Here is a 14,896-nt window from a genome sequence, read left to right on the forward strand (position 1 = left end):
GATGTATCAGCATACGCAACAAGAGGGATCAATCTCAAAATAATTAAGCCGAGTAACAAAGCTAGCCACCGCCCCCAACAAAAAAAAGAGTGCATACTATATAGTTCCTTTTAAAGAAAATTCTGGAAAAATGCAAACTAATGGATAGTGACAGGAAACAGATGAATGATTACCAGAGGAGAGTGGAAAGCAAGAGCTGAGGGGGAGCTGATTTACAAAGAGGCATAGGAAAGCTTTTGGAGCTAATGGCTGTGTTCATCAACGTGATTATCAGGATAGTTTTACAGGTATATACAGATACTGAAACTTACTTGTGTTCTATAAATATGTGCAGTTTATTGTATATAAATTATGACTCAAAAAATGAGTGCTTTTAAAAAATCAGGCTTACTGTACAAAAAACCAATAGGATTTGCTGTGCTGCTATAGCTCAAAATTTATCAGCAAATTTTCATAAACATTTACTGAATTATTAGCTATTTTGTTTTCTTTTGGAACTTGTAGCGATTTATTAGGATTTTGGGGGAACGATACATCCAAGAGAATTTGAATTAAAAACTTTTCTGTCTTTTGATCGAATCCTCTGTGGCAGGTAAGGGATTTTGTAATCACTGCACTGACTTTATAATTAGTCATTACAGCATCAACTATCCTAAGAGTTTTTGTAAACTTTCAATTTTGCTGCTTGTGTATCTAAGTGGCCCTCTACTCTTTAAAAAGTAAATACACACACACACACACACACACACACACACACACACATAGTTTTCTCACTCTTTCCTCCCTTTCCATCTCCCTATCCTGCCATCTCTCTGCTCAAAAGAACATTCATTTCTTCGTTGTAAAAGGACTGCGAAGGAAGCCACATTTTTTGACATGACTAGATTTGTAATTAGTGCTAAAATAATTGTAATTTTTATTGAGAGAAGTTAAAACTGAGAATTGTAAAAAGTTTTAAACTAAAACATAGGCATTTACGTTTTGACCTAAAAAATGTGTATGTCTTCAACATATGTCTCTGAATGTGTTTCTTATGACTTCTCTACCATCTTTCTGTCCCAACTGACTCCTGTGCTGTAGGGTGTACAGTTTTTAGTTTGTGCAGTGGCAGGATCTCAGCTCACTGCAACCCCCGCCTCCCAGGTTCAAGCGATTCTCTAGCCTCAGCCTCCTGAGTTGCTGGGAATACAGGCACTCACCACCATGCCTGGCTAATGTTTATATATTTAGTAGAGATGGGGTTTCATCATGTTGGCCAGGCTGGTCTCGAACTCCTGATTTCAGGTGATCTGCCTGCCTGGGCCTCCCGAAGTGCTGGGATTACAGGCGTGAGCCACCGCGCCTGCCCTGTTTTGGGGTTCTTTAAAGAGAAATGTGAATTTAAAAGATATTTGAAAAGTCATCTGAGAATAGGCTTCTTTATACTTAAAAAAATTCTCTCAATCTATTGACAGATGTCTGGCCCTCACCTAATCTGGCAGTAATTTTCTTTTTTAGCAATGCACACAAAGCATTGTATTGAATTTTCATAGGAACAGCAATTCTTTGTTTTTGCGCTCATACTTCTTTGGCCCATAGCATATTTAAATATGCAATTGCACAATAAATACAACTGGTGTGAATGGGTTTGAGAACTCACTACTATAGCAGGCCTACCATGTAATGGTGGGTGCAGCCCATCCACTGAAGAATGACTTTTAATTTGGCAAATTGGTTAAGCCGAGCTTGATTATGAGATTGTCTACTGTATATGCATCTTGTAGGAAATCCAAACACAGCAAACTAGAAATCATTTGTAAAGCCAGATCTTAATACAATGTACTCTTAACATTTAGGTAGATTTTCTTTTAGTCTTTTATGGGCATATGCCCGTGTGTATGTGTGTAGTTTACATCATTTTGTATCCTGCTTATGAACAAAGCAGTGATGGATATCTTGGAACATAAACACTCACGTTTATCTTTATTTATCTCAGTAAATTCGTAGAAATGAAATTATCAATCAAAGGAGCCTCATCATATTTACGACCCTTGAATAATATTGCCATATTGACTGCCGAAAATGTGGTGCCTCTCTGGAGGGGAGTGTGTGGGTTTCTCCATATTTCTTGCCAGCATGATGAGTGTTCAGACTCCTGCTAAGATGATAGAGAATATCTTGTTTGGATTTGTATTTGGAGGATAAACTTTTTTTTTGTATTTATTTCCTTACTGTTTGTTCTTTTGTGAAATTTTCATTACTGTCCTTTAACCATTTTTTATCGTGATACTTGTTTTATTTTTTTACTAAGCTTTTAAGCTCTAGATAGTATCTCTGTGGTACATAGTAACCTTTTGTCATTTTCTGCAAAAATATTTTCACAGTTTATTACTTACCTTTTGACTTAACTTTACCTTTTCACATTTTCTCTTGTGAAACCTCTTTGTGATTTTCTCTTGCACTGTTTTTACTTAGACCTTTCCCTGTGTGACTATGATAGTTGGGTTATACGAATGCACGTATGAACACTGTATATGCTCTTATGTCATGTCTGTTTTATTTGTCTGTCCTGTACAGCCTGAGGATGTAATTATTTTTGGCTTTATAAGTTGGTATTACTGTCTGGCAAACAAGTTTCCATCTTTTCAACAGTTTACTATTTTCAATACATTTTCTTCTTCTTTTTTCTTGTTTGAGAGACAGGGTCTTGCCCTGTCGCCCAGTCAGGAATGTAGTGGCTTGATCATGAATCACTGCAGCCTCAACCTCCTCACCTCAAGCGATCCTTCTGCCTCAGCCTCCCAATGTGCTGGGATCACAGGCATGCATCGCTGCACCTAGCCTATTTTCTTCTGAAATAAATATCTCCAGATGGAGTGTAGCCTAGGCTCCTAGTCATGGTGTGAGTTTCTCCCCAGCTTTTGTATTCAGGGGGTAATTTCACTGGGAACCTCATGTGGAGTCAGAGAGCCTTTGCTGTCTCATCTGGACATTTATCTGTTTGCTTCTTAACATCATTATATTCAACCTTTCCTTAAAAAAAAGTGTTTTCGCGATCGCTTTTTAAAAACCTAGTTTGAATTGCCTTGTTAGTCTCTTATTAGAAAGCATTTGATAAATAATAATTGCTTTCTCAAATGAGCAGTGCAGAGATTACATGTTCCTGCCTGTGACTGGTGTGATCCTTGCCATCTGGCCTGGCTCTGATGGAGTGGAAGGTGGTGTCTGCATGCGTGTCTTCATGCAGGATTTTCTAATAGCTCTAATAGAAAAAGAGACCGCCATGCATTGCTGCATGTCTGTAAAACATCCCTGTTGGGGTTTGGAGTTGAATGCAAGGCTTCATGGAGCTCAGATTGTTCGGAATGTCCATTAAAAATCACAGTGCATAGGCATTCTCAGGAGTGGGGTCAGCTGCTCTCTTTTTTGCCTGTCATCTTTATGCATTTGGAAAAATTGTACAGCAGCTGACACATGTCCAAGCAGAAGGCAGAAGTTAGCCAGGCCAAGTCTGTTTTGCCACCTCTGCATTATGGGTGAGACCAGAGGGTCCGTCTGAAGATGACCACAGTGACTTTGGCATGGGCTGCTCCTGGAACCATTCCTTGGACTCCTTGGTGATCACTTTCTGGTTTTGGCATCTCAGTCTGGCCCAGCGATGTTGATGTTTTACGTTCCTAATCTGATATGCCAAGGCACTCACCTATCCTTGATTGCACGTTTATAAGGAGCTATTAGCAGACAAGAAACATGACTGTAACAGAAGCGGGGGGTACACTGGCCACTGTCACCCCCTTTCTCCTGCCTCTGTGAGCCCCCTGTTTTGGTGGTCACCACCCTGATCAGAGATGCCATCTCATAAGGCCTCAGCCCCGCTGCCACCCTGCACCTCTGACTGTTGAATCAGGTGCCATGGCAGCGCCTGCCTATTTGAAGTGTCTGCTACACTGAGTGGCTCTCTGTTGGAGTTTCTGTTCTTTTTGCTTTTTGCTTCTAAATCAAATGCATAGAGGAGAAGGAGGTTAGTGCTGAAGATGTAAAAGAAGGAATTTATACCTTCTGATGTTTAGGAGAAACATATTCTGTAGTATTTAAAGTATGAAACTGGAAGCAGAACTGTAGTCTTCTAGTTAAAAAATCCTTTCTGAAAAGAAAGAAGACTCTTGAAGGAAGCTTGAGCTATCCAAGTGATTCATCATTCAGGCAATTTTTTTTTTTTTTTTTTTTAAAGTAGAGACGGGGTTTCACCGTGTTAGCCAGGATGGTCTCTATCTCCTGACCTCGTGATCCGCTCGTCTCGGCCTCCCAAAGTGCTGGGATTACAGGCTTGAGCCACCGTGCCCGGCTTTTTTTTTTTTTTTTTTTTTTGTAGAGACAGAATCTCACTATGTTGCCTAGGTTGGTCTCGAACTCCTGGGCTCAAATGATCCTCCTGCCTCGGCCTCTCAAAGTGTTGAGATTACAGGCAAGAGCCACTGTGCCCAGCCTCAGGCAATTCTTGAGATACGTGTTTGGTTTCTTCAATAATAGCCAGGTGGATCATAGTGGCCCAAGACCCTGGGAATTATTTTTAGTGTTACATATAATTTGGAATTTAGTTTGAAAATTGTCTCCTATTCTTTCATCCATTTTTGTTTAGGTATTCTGTTCAACTTCACTGACTATTTTCTGGTACAAGATTTGTAATGTTATTTTTACCTAATTCCTCTCTTCCCACTCTACACTCTTCCACGACAGAAAGTCTGCCTGGCGGAGGACACCCGCACTTGTTACCCTGAGTTGATGACTGAAACTGTGGACCCCTGAGTATTAACAGAGGACTCAGTGGGAGCTCCTGGTCAGAGGACTTGGATGTTGTCATTGTGAGCTGTTTGTATGTTAAAGGGCTTCTGCGTGTGTGTTGGGGAGGTGATCATGAGACACAGATTTCCACTACAGCCGAGGGTACCAGCCAGGTAGTGCTTGTCATGACTGATACACTGATGAGGGCGTGCGTCTCTGTCCATCCCCTGGAAGAAGGAATGACAGCGTCAACGGAGCTGAGTGAGTCAGACCTTTGACAGTTTCCTTCTTAAAAAAGCTTTTAGTTACTATGAAGGTGGTCGATTCCTCAAGCCTAGAGAATTTGCAGATGTGTAAGGGTTTTCTGAAGCTTTCCAGTTTGTTTCTCCTGATGTGTTGGATTTTAGAGTGAAATATTGTGCTGGAGATGTTGAAAACCTTCTCTGGCTTTATGTGTACAGAACAAAGGTTCAGTTAGAAAATGTACATTGTTAAAATGGCTTTCCTTCTTGAGTTGCTGCTAATGTTATAAGCTAAACTCACACCATATAAATTCGTTTAGGGGATGGAGTAGTTGTGCCTTTCATTTTTGCAGAATAAGTTGGAAAGCAAATCAGCGTTTCTGTCTGTGGCCTGTGCTATGCCCTGTTTTCTGTTCTCAGTTTGGATTAATTTATGTTGATTGGAGCTGAAATGTTTGATTTTTTTTTTTTTTTAACGGAGCATAGTAATGAATCTAGGTTTTATTTATTTATTTATTTTTCTCCTCAAAACAGTATATGTTGGCTACAAGTCTTTCTTGGATTGGAGGTGAAAGGAGGGAGGCAGTATGCATGCTTTTTTCTGAAAAATGCCATTTACTTTCCATGTTTGGCTCTGATGACACAGCTCTGCTCTGTTAGAGAAGAGTGAGGTGTTGGAGAAGCTGCTGGAGTGGGCATGCTCATTCTCATAGCTCACCTCCAGTTTCTCTCCTTAGAGGAGCTAGCTCACATGCTCCATCCTCCAGTTTGTGAGAGCTGTATAGATGGCATTCTGCATCTTTGTAATTCTACAGAAAGTATTTGTATATCAAGGGAACTCTTGCCATAGGAGTTCCACTCTATCTTTCATTAACAACTCTAGCGGGTTGAGTAGCGTGTCCCACCTGCCCTCTGCCAAAATTGTGTCTGCCTGAAACCTCAGAACGTGACCTTATTTGGAAATAGTTTTTGCAGGTATAACTAGTTAAGAATGGAGATAAGATCATAGTGGATTAGGGTGGGCCTGGAATCTGATGACTGGTGTCCTTGTAGGAAGAGGAGAGTACACACAAACACATGGCAGGTGAAGACGGAGCCCCCCAGAAGCTGAAAGGAGAAAGGAAGTATTCTTCTAGAGCCTTGGAGGGTAGCGTGGTCCTACTGACACCTGGATTTCAGGCTTCTGGTGCCTCTAGCTACGAGAGAGCAAATTCCTGTTGTTTTAGGACACCACGTTTGTGGGGGTTTTTTTTGTTTTTTTGTTTTTTTGTTTTTTAAAGCTCTGGGGAACTAATGCAACAACCAGCCCAAAATGGCAGAGATTGAAGGTCAGTCTCCCATTGACTTTCAGCTTTAGGTATCCCCAGTTTATCTAGGTTTTATTTTTATTTTTAGAGATGGAGGTCTTGCTCTGTTGCCCAGGCTGGAATGCAGTGGCCCGCTTATGGCTCACTGCAGACTCAAACTCTCAGGCTCACGCAATCTTCCCACCTTAGCTTCTTGAGTAGCTGGGACTATAGCTGGGTTCCACCACACCAGCTGTTTTATTTTTATGTTCTGTAGAGACAGGATCTTACTATATTGCCGAGGCTAGTCTCAAACCCCTGGTCTCAGTTAATCCTTACCGAGGTTTTAAACTGCAATGTTGATAATCAGTGCAGCAAGAATTTCCATGTGCAAAATGTTCCTGTGTCTGGTGCACCTTTCATTTTAATTTGGTCAATATATAAGCAAATTTACCAGAATCCTATACTACTGGAAGAAGTTTCCATGGTCTTTAATCTGAACCTTTGGAAATGACCTGCCTACTGCTTTTGTTGTTGTCAAAGTGAATTCATTCATATATTCATATTCATATTCATACTCTCTCTCTCTCTCTCCCTCCCTCTGCCCCCCACCTCTCTCTCTGTCTCCCTTCCTCTCCCCACCACCAATACCTTTTTCTTTTTTTCTCTCCCTGTTGCCCAAGCTGGAGTGCAGTGACATGAACGCAGCTCACTGTAGCCTCAACCTCCTGGCCTCAAGCAATCCTCCTACCTCAGCCTCCGTAATAGCTGGCACTACAGGTGTGTGCCACCATGCGTGGCTAATTTTTTAAAAATTTTTTGTAGGGATGTGATCTTGCCATGTTGCCCAGGCTGGTCTCAAACTCATGGGCTCAAGCGATCCTCCCATCTTGGCCTCCCAAAGTGCTGGGATTATAGGTGTGTACCACCACACCTGGCCCCAAAGTGAATTTTCAGATTCCTGAAACCTGCCTCTTACAGCACCTTGGGACTTAAGGAACGAACTGTGTCTATGAAGTATTATATTTATTTGTTTACCTTTATCAGCACTCAAAGATTCAGGTTAGAGCATCAACAAATTTGAAAGCCTTGCAAAGGATGCAGGATGATATTGTACGGCCGTGTCCTTTGCAAAGTTTACTGGGAACCATAGCATTTGGGGCACAATATGCTAGTTCACACTATTAGTGTGAGTAGAAAGTCAAGTCGATACACAGATACTGAGAGCAAGAAAAAAAGCATCTTTTAAAGGAGAAATGATTCTCTTGGTCAATGGAGATAAATACACGGTATCTTGCTGGCATTGATTCAGGCCCTCCAACTTTGTGCCCCCAGCCCTGTATTCTCAAATGTGTACTAGAAGTTTCAATCCAGATAAGTTCAGGCCCTCATGCTGTGAAACTCAATTGCGCAGCAGTGATATGTGGCAGAGGTACTTACAAGGTTGAGAAATGTTACTGAGCTCCTACAATCTTGCACTTCAACGTCATGTTATTTGTCTAGATTTCTTGGAACAGGGTCCCTCTTATTTGCTGTGACGAGCTCCCTGACCACGGCGGGGTTGGCCCAATATAAATGGAACATCATTACTCCGCAGTAGTTACTAGTAGCTCTTGCATTAGCAGGTGCTAAAAAAGAATGGCAAAATGTGGGAGATTTTTCCACACAGAATTTCTAGCTAATTCTACCAAAGGGTCCCTCCAACACAGATGGCCTCAGGACCTCAGGACATAAAACCAATTTGGAATAGAGAATCACTCTGCTAGTGTAGATGTCATTTGTGCACGTTTAGGATAATCTCGCTGGTATCCAGTAGAAAAAAATCATGCTCTCCCATCCTTCCCAGGCAGTGCCATGCATGAGCCAGGCTTTTCTTGGTCTGAAGGACTAAACCCTGGGGTGGGGGGGTGGTTGGCAGGAGGGTGGTGTGTGCAAAGGGAAAATTACCAGTTTGATTTACTCTTCAGAGTAATCCTGTGCTTTGTAGGCCTTGATAGTATTAATGTGAAAGTGATTATTACTCTTAATTTGGAAACTGAGGATCAGAAAATTAAAAGGACTCACTCCAGGTGATACAATGAGATAATTAGTAGAACCTTTTGAGCTACAAAAGGAAAGAAGTGGAAAAGGGTGTGTGTGTGTGTATCTGTAAAAGTTGGGGAATTTGCGGGGGGATGGTTACTGCTTTCAGCCATGTAGTTGGAAATTTGGAGGGACTCCTGGTCCAGACAAGTGGGGAATACCTGGCACCCAATCTCTTTCAGTCCAGTCTGTAGGGTGGAAACTGATGTGTGATCTGGCCTGTTATATATTAGGCACTTGCCCCTTGATATTCATGAAGGGGACACAGAGACAACCGTGACTCTCCTCTCTGTCCTGAAACAACTTATTATAATTAATAATATGAATTAAATAATTTTTTACGTGTATTGACTGAAAATTCTTATACATCCTGTTCATAATTTTAAAAATGCAGACATGGTGCTTTGTAATCTGTCTTACACATACATTCACTAAGTTGCCTTATTCTTATTTAATATATATGTTGGTTTGGTTTTGTTTTGTGCCTGAGTTGGTGATAAAAGAGAGAAAAGCTGCCTTGGTCCTGCACTGTGTCATGGAAACTCCGACTTTATCTTAATAAAATAAGACAGAGTTTGGGTTTCTCTTGGGCCAGTTCTGTATCTGTAATGACACTCTAAGCTGTCGACATAGCATCCATCACTGCCCAGACCAATTGCTTAGAGCCCATCAATGTTGCCCATCATCTGTCTGTGTGCCCCGCACAGCTGGCCCTGAGTGCCAGCCTGTCTTTCTTACTCCAGCCGACAGGGCTAATCAGGGTGATCAGCGTGGCCTCCAGTCCTCACAGTGTAGTCACTAAGTGGATTTACTTTGCTTAATATCCATGTGGAGTAACTGAACGGGCAGTGGAGATTTTAACTAAGTCCTGTACCAATTAATCTGTTTGGGAATAGAAAAGAATGAAACATTACTGTATCCATAAAAACAAAAGCTCTTTAGGACAGCACATCCTAAACCAAGTGTGTGTTTATAGATAGTGTAGCACTTTAGAATTATTTTTCAGATGATTGTCCATGGCTAAGCATGAAGGGAGCTATTGGTTTGACATGTGCGGGAAATCATTTGTTCTATTTTCATTGAAAATCTCATAGCTCGTAAGTCAAAGAGAAAGGTAGTGTCTCTTACATAGCTGATCCAGTGATCTAGTGGTGGGTTCATCTACCAAAACCAACTTACATTCATGAGCATACTTTTGCAGTATTGCTGAGATAATGATTCTAAGTTCACTCTGTGGTTCTTATATGAAATCCTAGACCTTTATGGAATGAGAATGCATCGTACCTAAATTAAAGTTTAAATGATAGCTAATCTATGTCATCCCAACTGAGATCACCATTTGGTATTGACAGTATTCCCTGGAATTACTGTTAACATTTATTTGGCCCAAAACTCAAAACATACATTTCCTTCTAATCCTTTTGTTTCTTAGCAAGTTGATCATTATCAGATAGTTTTCCACCTGATCCAGAACCTATTTCCCTTTGGTTTTACTGTTTCTTTTAGGTTTATGTATTTCATTTGGAAGTGAGAATAAGTTCAGTGAGATAGCAGAATATGAGAGAAAGGCATATGGACTCTCGGTTTTGGAAGATGAGTTGCTTTGTCATTTCATTGAGGAGTGACCCGTCAAACTCACTGCTGAAGTCAGATCTGCCCTTAGTTGGTTCTTTGCTTCAGATACTACTGTACTTTTTCCTTTTGCTGTCAACTGCATGATGGCTAGGATTCAGGATTTTCACTGTATCCTTAACTGCAGAGGAGCACAGGAGATCCAGTGCCTCACATGGGCCTGACGATGGGCCTGCTCCGAATGGTTTGATAAAGGAGCTACATGTGAGTTTTGTATTCCACTCAGAAATAATATATTAGTGTTGGTTTTAAATGGCCAGTTAACTCTAATCTTCATTAGATCCAGGAAGATCCATGCTGTTTGGCTTGCACCTTTGTAGGCTCTTTGCATGTGGTCATGTTCTTTCATATTTGTACCAAGTTTGAGAAAATTAGTCTTAGCTGGCTTGCAATATTATTTTCCTGATGGATTTAAAAGTTATGTAGCACTGCCAGAAGTTCCCTGCTTCTCAGCTGATAAAGTAAGCCACCACTGCCCTTCTGACTGAATCCCATCCTGGGTCTCTACAGAAGGACGGAGTGTTCTGTCCCTGGGAAGCCTTGAAGTGGGAAGGTCTCATTGGTGCTAGGATGCATGAGTGTGCTGTATTACAGCTTTGTTTCAGGAGCTTCATCATTCATTGTTGACATTGAAAGGCATAAGATTTTCTCTTTTAGGTGTAGATAGGAAAGAAAACATCCCAGTTAAAAGACAAGAGCAGAGAAGGAAGAAATAGATAAGCTTTGATGGTTTTCCTCTGCTTCTTTGTCAGGTTGTCTTAACACATTTTTCTTAAAAGCACTGGAGTGCTGACTTAATTCCTCAGTCGTCCATTCTGTGATGTCAAAGGGGTGTCGGGGTGTCTGTGTGCGCGTGCACAATTATGTACATAAGCACATGATGGCAGTAAGGGCAAAGAGAGTCTTGCTTTAAAAAGTAGGGTTAAAGACTAGTAACACCACATCAGTATGACAGCTACTGACCAAATAAGAAAAAAAAATGCAGCTAAGAACAATTAAGCCTGTCTTAATCAGAGGCTATTGCCTTGGTTCGCTAGAGCATGGTGACCTAAAAGCTGCTTGTACTAATAATGTCTTAGATGGCTTTCACTTTCTCTTTTTTTACTTTTATTTTTTGACTGCCTGACGGGAATATTGTTGGGCTTTCAGGATGACTGGAGGATGCAGGGGTATGTGTTGTCATTGTGCTGGTAGTCAAAGCTGATGTGAGGGTATTGATGGGGGAAGTAGCGGGAGGACCCATCTGCAAATGTTGCTTGCATCTTGCAAACCACACATAACTGTGGCGCTTGGTTCTTCACTACTGAATGTGCACATGGGGCTTCAGACTATGACTCAGGCCCATGACCTACTTTTCTGGTTACTCAAGGCTGAGTGAACCCTTTAGGAAAGCTTGGCCAAGGTGGAGTCATCTTGATCACCCCTGGAACCTTTCAATGCTGTGGCCAGTCATGGAGTCCCCTCCACTAAGGTATGGTTGGGCTCTGGTGGCTGCAGTGTAAGCTGAGGGTTTTTTGGTACCAGAGACCAAATTAATTCATCCTTATAATTGAATTAAATGTAAGAAGGCATAGGCTGTGGTTACAGCAAGAAATATGGGGATATGCCTTCTGCTATGAGATGGTCTTGGAGGTTTCTGCATCCATGCTGTTAGAGGACGATGCTGCTCCAGAGCCAAGAGGAAGCCTGCAGCTGCTGGGAACAGTTAGGCTACTGCACGCAGGCGAGGGCAGGGGGAGGACGGGAACTCCCGCAGCATATGTGTTGGGGGCTGAGGGTGAAGCATGGGTTGATGCCAATGGCCAGAGTGGAATTTTAAATGGAACCACCTGTCTTTTTAGAAAATAAGACTCTTTCAAATCCAGGCATTTGTGGGCTTCTGTGTTGCCAGCCTGGCTTTCAGACTCTGCTCTGGTGATATTATTTTGCTGAAGAAGGCAGAGATCTGAGTGGGCAGATGGGAATGAATGCTGGAGGAAGAACTGTAGGCCCACTCCTGTGTGAATGTGCAATAGAGGGAGGCTGGGATTGTTGAGGCTATAGGTGGGGTAGGGCCCGAGTTCCCTATGAAATCTGTCCTAAATCTGTCCTTAAACACTAGGCAGATGCCACTTTCTCCCGTGGGCCAAAGGGCAAGTTTGAGAGTCTTCCTATACTCTTGACTTCAAGCCATTCATCCTAATGATTTGCAGGCATTTGGGATTATGGCACACACGATATACATGACAGATTAGCAAATGTAGGTACATAGAAGACATTTTAATAGGAGCTGGTCTTGCATTTGAGGCTTTTCAAATTGTTAACTTTGAAATAATTTTATAGGTCAACAATTCTATCTTGCATTTTCTGGAGTTGTGTTCTCAGTGCTTAGGAAAACATAAACAGTTATGTTTGTTGCTTTTCATCCAGTTGAACAAACAAAATAAAAACCAAAAATAGGTATTTCAGGTTCATTTTGCCTGGAATAATAGCATAAATATTTACTGACATCTGCCAGGATGTGATCTCTCGCCCCCTGGAAGATTATAGTCAAAGACTCAGGCGGGCCAAAGCACTGTTGACTCGAGTATGGAAAATGAATGAACATGCTCACTGCCGCCCTTCATTATTTTCTTCCCTAATTGTAATATAATATCCTGAATCTTTTGAGACAATTGAACACAAGAACCTGAGACTGAAGTTCGCATTTTCCGTGATCTGGGCAAGCCAGCGGCAAGGATGTGCACCTTAGACATGATGGCATGGGCTGCTAGAAGGCCACTCTGACATCACCTGGTCCTAACCATTTAGTTCACAGAGGAGGAATGTGAGACTCCGAGATGATAAATGCCTTGTCCAAGGACACACAGCTCTTATTAAGGGGCCATTTATTGCTACTTGGGAGGTTACAAAAGTAAGCTTTTAGTTGGATCAGATATCTGTGTCTACCGGTGTGAGGTTGACATATGCATGAAACTGAAGATGGCATAAATTGTGTTTGCTGGATGGTGGACACAGAGGGAAGAAACTTGAGGAGTGTAGGGTTAGTTGTAGCACAAGGACGAATACCAAGGTGTTTCCTCTTGGCAGATATCCAGTTACATTACCATAAGTATTTTAAACTCTGTTCAGCTGAAATAGGATTGTAGCTATATTGCGGGAGTTGCAAGGAAGGGCTAAGGTAAGTGCTCATGATAAAAGAATCAAGGAACGTCTTGCTTTTTGCTTGCTTGTGCTGGCCACGCCTTTATTTTACATGCCTTTTAAAATTTCATTATCACTGAAGGCTAATGCAGTTCTAGTAGTTAGGCCATTTTGTTTCTTGGCAAAAGAGAATTCTTAAGGGGATGATCCATCCTCTTGGATGTGCAGGAAGGAAGGTTAGATATTAAATTTTCTCTATCGTTCTGCCTTTTGGTAGGGTGGAATTATACCCAAACACCTCAGTTGCTTTCATCAGGAGATGAAATGATAGGTGTTTGCTTTCTGTCTTGCTGTCTCTTTGTTGCTCCTGATGGAGGGAGTTGGTGAATTTTGGGAGCTAGCCAAAGAGGGAATTAGGTAAGTATAATCTTTATTTGTGTTTTTTTTACCTTATATTTAGAATGGTAACATTTAACAGTTGTAATTATCCTTGAGATAAGCAAAGAGATTCATGATACATAGAATTATCTTGTGAAATGTTGATTTGTGCTTCCTAGAGGCTAACACGGAAATTGAACTGCTGTGTGTGATACACATTATTTTAAAAGTCGAAAGAGCAATACTACATGCAGGCTGAGGGTTTTGTCTCTTAGCTATAGTAGAATTACCTGTATTTGTTTGAGTTTAAAAATTGGTTATTATGCAGTTACATCATTTGGATCAAGTATGTTAATTTTCTTTACCTTTTCTGATTTCCCCATTTTTTCTTTTTCTTTTTTTCCTTTAAGAAAGCATCTTGTTAAAACTTCCAGAATGAGTGATTTTTATTAGGCAGTTTTGGGCTTACTTGTTTTACCCTCTTAATTCTTTCCAGGTGGGACTCATGTTCTGTTTCCTTTGCCTGTGTCATGTGCACTTTTAGCATTGGAATTTAATCCATTAAGGTTCTAATTATGCTATGAATTTCATTTTCAATAGAGAAAATTGCAAAGAGGGCAAAATCACACAGGGACTGTCAACATGGGAAGCAAACATTCTCCTTTTCTAGAGGCCCAGTATAGAAATCAGAGTTTCATAATTGTATTGACATACATAGGTTCTTTAACTGAGAAATCTAAGATTAACAGTAATGCTAACTGATGGTTTTTGCTCTATTTAAATCTCATATTGCAGTTACTTAGTCTTGGTAACAAGGTGTGGACTATAATTTTCTTTCTCCTTTACTAGTAACTCACTGTGTAATTCTGGGGTAAGACTAAAATGGTTGTAGTTTTGAAACTATTCATGTACCTATGGGGGCTTCCCTGCCCTTTTAAAGCAGCAGATGCAGATTTCACAGTGTAGGCATCCCAGGGTGGCTTGCTTAGGCAAAACCCCAATTTACACAATGCCTTTGAAACAGGAGCAAAAGTCGCAATAATACTAAATGTTTAGAACATCATATATAGTAGGCCTTCAATAACGTTTCATTGAATTGAATGGATTATTATAAACATATATGAATTATAGTAGAGATCATATGCCTTTTCTAAGCCTATGCTAAAATAAAGACCTTTTTTTTCAGAGAAAGACCTATATTTTTAGCCTCCATTTTTGACCCTCATAATTAAGATCTAGGATTAGAAGAAGGGGTGAGCATCCCTGTGTACCAAGCATGGAAAGACAATGCAGTTCTGAGACCTCGCACTGGAGCAGAAGGTTGCATATGACTGGCAGAACCAGAGCAGAGAGTCCTGGCAACCTTATGGGATTTGGTCATAAAATGATATT

The 14,896-nt window shown here is 41.0% G+C and overlaps 1 protein-coding gene across 4 annotated transcripts in view; it reads left to right on the plus strand.

The window, feature by feature from the left end:
* Positions 1–14,896, plus strand: part of TLN2 (talin 2) — a 451,144-nt gene that overhangs the window by 224,808 nt on the left and 211,440 nt on the right. The gene's annotated exons all lie outside the window — the stretch shown is intronic.

The sequence above is a fragment of the Chlorocebus sabaeus genome, chromosome 26, assembly GCF_047675955.1.
Source record: "Chlorocebus sabaeus isolate Y175 chromosome 26, mChlSab1.0.hap1, whole genome shotgun sequence".
NCBI classification, from domain to species: Eukaryota; Metazoa; Chordata; class Mammalia; order Primates; family Cercopithecidae; genus Chlorocebus; species Chlorocebus sabaeus.